A 5,796-nucleotide genomic window follows, 5' to 3' on the forward strand; every position below is an offset into this window, starting at 1 on the left:
AAATTGGAGGGATGTCATTTGCCAACAGAGAGGGAGGAAATGTTAAAGGTTTCTCAGTTACTTTGCCAATTGAAAGGAAATCAAATTGAAATGTCCACCCCTTCATCTTCTCCCCTGATCACTAGTAAGCACAGGGCCTCTAAGACATACCTAAAGCCTGCCCACTGACTATTCAAAATTGACATTAAAATGGAATTGAATTATCACACTGCAAACGATAGCACAACCATAGTGGGAAAGGAAATCGTTAACATAGGAGATTACCACACAAGCCTGCTTTTGCACTGTAATCGTGCGATTTCCGCATTACCTTTCAATAGCACAACAGTCCTTGTTTTGTAAAGAATGTTTCCTGCATAATGCACATGACCTCAGCCGCCACGTTTTGCATATGCATTTGTTTGTTTGTTTTCTTTTAAAATCTTTTATTCTGCACCGATGGAGCTTGTGAAATGGAAGACTGTTTTGAGAGAACTATTTAACATAAATAACTAAACTAATACCTCACCAAATTTGGCGAAACCAGCCTTCTTCTTCACTAAACCATTCTGATGTAATAGAAGCAGGGAGAAGGGTTCATGACATGCCCACTTGCACCACTTTGACCTCGCAATAACACTACAGTAGCACTAAAGCAATCTGCACTTGTCATATTCTCTCAGTGGAAGGTGAAGACAAACCCCCTCAAACAAATCCTGCCAAGGAAACCCCATGATAGGTTCGCCTTAAGGTTGCCATAAATTGGAAATTGCCTGAAGGTACACAACAACAACACTCCTGAAGTGGCCAAAGAACAAATAGCAATTCAGAACAGCTAAAATCAAGGAGACAAGATTGTTTGAGGAGAAGCAGCTTTAAGTTTCAGACTCAGTGGGGTCTCATTTGGTACCAAACATGAACCTGTTCCACTTTTCTTCTGCATGGGTGCTCCAAACTCTCGATTTCAAAGCTAACTTTGTTTTTTAAGGAAAGCATTTACAAAGGGACCCTGAACATCCAAACAGAATTTTGAGAGTGGGTATATATGCTGCAACATTTTGTTTCAGTTTCCATGTTGCAATAATGAATAACTTCACCTACAGTCATGTTGACTGAGTAAACATAGTCAGGTTATGACAGGGACAAAATTATTAGGCACAATTATCAGCCAACAAGAAGAAAGGCAACATTTGGTTTAATCCTAGGCAGTAGGTAGGGATTTGCTGTGAGATACAAAAGATGTTGCAACAGTTTATAAACAGTGTCCATAAACACCCTGAGGAGGTACTTGTCTGAAAACAGATGGAGACTGATCGCCAGTGTTCCTGAGCCTTTGGTTTTCCTGCATTTGAGAGAAGAAGTGTGCATTGTAAAGGAAAGAGAACCTGAAAAATTAGTTTTTGGGATTATAACTCCCAGAATGCCCAGGTTGAAATGCCAGGTGGGGCATTCTGAAAGTTGTAGTCCAAAATGACATTTTCAGAGCAGGAGAAAGCAGGGGTCTGTTTCCATATTGTGAATGCACTCACTAGTGCTGGAAATCAGCCTTGCAAACAGTCAGAATTCTTTTAAATTCGGTTTAAAGGCGGGGGATCCATTATAATGTATTTTTCATTAAAGGAGGAGGTTCCCATGACAAAAAGGCCAAACAAAAGTTGGATTCACATCCTTTCTGACTGTGATTCCTAAAACACAAGGTGAATATTGGCTAAGAACCATTAAAATCAGTTTCCACACCCACTGGATTTTCCGGTACAGAGTGTGAGACTCTTGTGATGCCAGTCTTACCCCTGAATAACCTCTAGTTATTTATCTATGCTTTGCTAATATTTTCCCGCACCCATCTTCTTTAGAGTCTTGGCTCTTTAGGTTTACATTCATTGCATGACATCTACCCACAGTTTGAGAGGGTGCTGAGATAAAATCTAACTCAGGTAAGGAATTCTTATGAACCTGAAAATCCTATCACAGAGAGATTATCTGTTATCACCTACTATGTCTGTGATGAGATAGGATAATGGCATTAAGTGATGTTTTAATTTTCAGCAGCATGCCAATTAATTGCAATTTGTTATTCTTTTTTAGTTTTATGTAGTTTTATATCAGAAGCATGTTACTTCTATTTTTATATATATATTGTATATATTTTAATTATTGTAAAGCATCTTGAGGAGTTTTTTTTTAAAGAACCATGTCTGCCAAACTTAATATAAGGAAAAGGATCATCATCTAAGCAGGAAAAATTAAATGCACAAATATAAAATGGGTGACAACCTGGCTTGTAAGCACTACATGTGAAAATGATCTAGAGGTCTTAGTAGATCGCAAGCTAAGCATGAGTTAACAGTGTGATGCGGCAATGGAATTTTGGGTTGTATCAATAGGAGTATATTGTCCAGTTCAAGGAAAGCAGTAATGCCACACTGTTCTGCTTGGTCAGTCCTCATCTGGAATATTGTGTTCTGTTCTGAGCACCAAAATTCAAGAAGGATATTGACAATCTGGGACATGTCCAGACATCTCCAGAGAAGGGCAATCAGGATGTTTGAATTCAAAGATATAGCCATCTTTGATGTAGAATCAGTATGTAGAGAGATCTTGTAGCACCTTTGAGACTCAGGCCCTGTGCAGACCGGCAATTTGTGCCAGCCTGGGGGCAGAGTCAGGGCGCAGCGTCTTCATGGTGCATGCCTGACTCCACCCCCAGGGCACCCTGATGACGCATGCCACTCCAGATGGTGTGCAGCATCATGATGCACCTCTGGCGCTATGTCCAAATGATGTGGCACTGAAGGGGCACCATACAGGTGAAGCACTGTGGCTATGGCGCCCTTTGGAGACCACAAAAAAGAGCTGCTTTTTGCAGCTCCTTTTTGCACCCTCCAGAGGCTGAATTGGGGCCACAGCATGAGGTTGCCACGGCCCCAATCAGGCCAGGGTTGGATTAGGAGCTGTTTGTACAGTCCCTAATTAAAGAAATAAGTTGGCAGCATGAGCTTTCGTAGACAAGTCTACTTCTTCAGATGCATTTGGCCAGTTGCTTGAAGATGTTTGAAGGTCTGGAAACCAAGCCTTAGGAGGTATGACTTAGGTAGTTGAGTAAGTTTAGCTTGGACTGACAGGTAGTACGATAGTCATCTTTATATGTCTGAAGGGATGTTATGTAAAAGATGGAGCAAGCTTGTTTTCTGCTACTCTAGACACTAGAAAATGAACCAGCGGATTCAAATTACATTAGAAAGAACTTATTGGCTGCAAGAACTGTTTGATAGTAGAATACACTGTATTGGAGGATAGAGGATTCTCCATCTTTAGAGGTCTTTAAATAGAGGTTGAATGAGCATCTTTCAAGAGTTGTTTCAGTTGATATGGCAGAGGGTTGGATTAGATTATCCTTCCGATCTCTTTCAACTCTACGGTTCTACTATTCTTGAAGACTTTTGACCAAGATCTTGCAAGGTAGGTATAGCAACAGTACTGAGAGAACCAACATGTTCTGTAACTGAAGCAAATAGTTTAAATGGTATTTTCAGATGACGCTTTTACTGTGCAGCTGCTTTGCCTTATACACAGAATGTTACAGGGACCTTAACACTGTTGTTTTTCATGTGTACCTTTTGTTGTTATACAAAGGTGTTACTGTTCCTATCACAAAAATCCACTGAGAAGGGAAATAATGTTTCCTTACCACCAAAATCAATTCTCTTTCACATAAAAAATTACCACACTAAAACATTTTTTCTTGATCACAAAACAATAATAATAATCAATTGTATTCATTTTTGCTACCAAACTCCACTAGGAAGGAAAGTGCTTTTTTTTAACCATAAAAATATATTTTCCTTATCATTAAAAAAAAATTTACCAACTTATTGTGCATGCCTTCAAGTCATATCCGACTTATGAAGACCCTCTCACAGGGTTTTCTTGGCAAGATTTGATCAGAGGGGATTTGTCATTGCCATCTTCTGAGATAGAATGTGCGACTTGCTCATTGTCACCCAGTGGGTTTCATTACACAAAAAATACACCATATTATTTCTGAACATATAAAAATCCATTAAAGCATAAAAGGCAGAACAGTCTTGGTTAAAAAAGGAGGGAAATGTGATGATGATGATGATGGTGATGATGATGATGATGATGATGATGATGATGATGATTATATTGTAGTAAGAAAATATTATCTTTAAAATGTCTGTCTGTTTGTTGATGGTAAGAAAAAAACACTTTCCTTCCTTAATTATCTCCAGATCTTGTCTCAAGTCAGGTTATCCTATATCTAAACTACAAATGATATGTTAACTTGCAGACACTCCAGTTCTGATCTTGATCCTAGACCTGACCCAACCCTAAAGCAAGTCCATCTAGTTTCTGGCAGTTTTATCTTGTCATCCTGTTCATCATAGATTGACATTTTCATTTATATGTGGCAGATGGTATGGGGGGAGAGGTGTTTTCTAGATGAGCTATATCACTTCTCTTGTGTACTTTTAATAAACATATAGAATATCATTGCATCCCGTGCTATATATCAACATATGTACATCATAACTGTGAAGTATTTAACTGGTAGGTGCAATATTGGTCAAGTGGCCAGACCAGTTCCAGCCACTTGAAACAACCATCAAAAATGGTCACTGATGATCCAAACCACGGATGGGCAGCTTGTCATTTTTCAGATCAAGGGTGAAGAAGTGCATCCTGTTTTAAAATTGGTTTTAAACTTTTGTAAACATTTTTAATTTGTTGGTAGGGAAGTCACCTTGGGTCCTGTCCTGGGAGAAAGGCAGCATATAAATAAAGTAAATAAAAGTAAATAATTAAATAAAACAATGGAAGTGACCAATGAAATCTGCTTTTGTGGCCTTGGGGTACACAAAACCGCACATACCTCAATTCCAGTTTTAAAACTTGGGTGATTTGGGGCAATTTATTTTATTATTATTATTGCCATAAGATCTCCCCAAGCATGCAAAAACTGACCACAAACACAGTGGTTTGCTTCGTTTTATTCCATCCCCCCGTAATCCTACTTGCCTTTAAAAAAAAACCCTTGAACATTGGAACTGGATTTGATGTAACATCACTTCCAGTGTGAGTCTTGCAAGGGGATCAACAATTCCTCACCACTGCTCTAGAAGTTCATAGACTCTTATCATTCTTCACCACTGATTATGCTTATTCAGGCTGAAGGGAGGTGAAGTCCAACAAAACACAGACAGCTGTATGTTTTCTCAGCTGTGATCTAAACATTTCAGATGAATGCCTCTTTGATGCTCTGAATACATCCACTCAACAGAGCACCACAGGCACTGCCAAGTCACTTCTCACTCCAAACTGCTTTCATCAGAACATGGGGTAAGATCTCAAATGATGACCCAAACTTTGAAAATGCAGCCCTAGCCTTTGTCACCAGACATTCTTCTGGCAAGAGAGCGATCTAATGTAAACTCAGGGTGATTCATTCTGTTTTGGCTCTACCCATTCCACCTCCATTACTCTTAAACATCTTCTAGTAGACACAAGGGCTGAGGTTGCACCTCTAGAGTTATCCCTCCCACAGCTGTCACTGCTGATGTATTTTACTGTCAACATCCTAATAGGAACAACTCACCCCTACACCTCCCACAGACAACTCCCATTGATAGCTTGCAATGTCCATGTAAAAGCCATCCCCTTTCTCCACCCTGTGATGCCCAGATGCCTTCATCTGTCACTAAGTATGTAAGTCACTCATTAGATTTCTACAGGGTTTTAAGTCTCCATACTTCTCTCTACTCTCATTGAGCTTTCACCATGGAACAGTATCAATGG

Source organism: Sceloporus occidentalis, unplaced genomic scaffold, assembly GCF_023333645.1.
Source record: "Sceloporus occidentalis isolate IW3139 unplaced genomic scaffold, rSceOcc1.0.p SCAF_7, whole genome shotgun sequence".
Classification (NCBI taxonomy): Eukaryota; Metazoa; Chordata; class Lepidosauria; order Squamata; family Phrynosomatidae; genus Sceloporus; species Sceloporus occidentalis.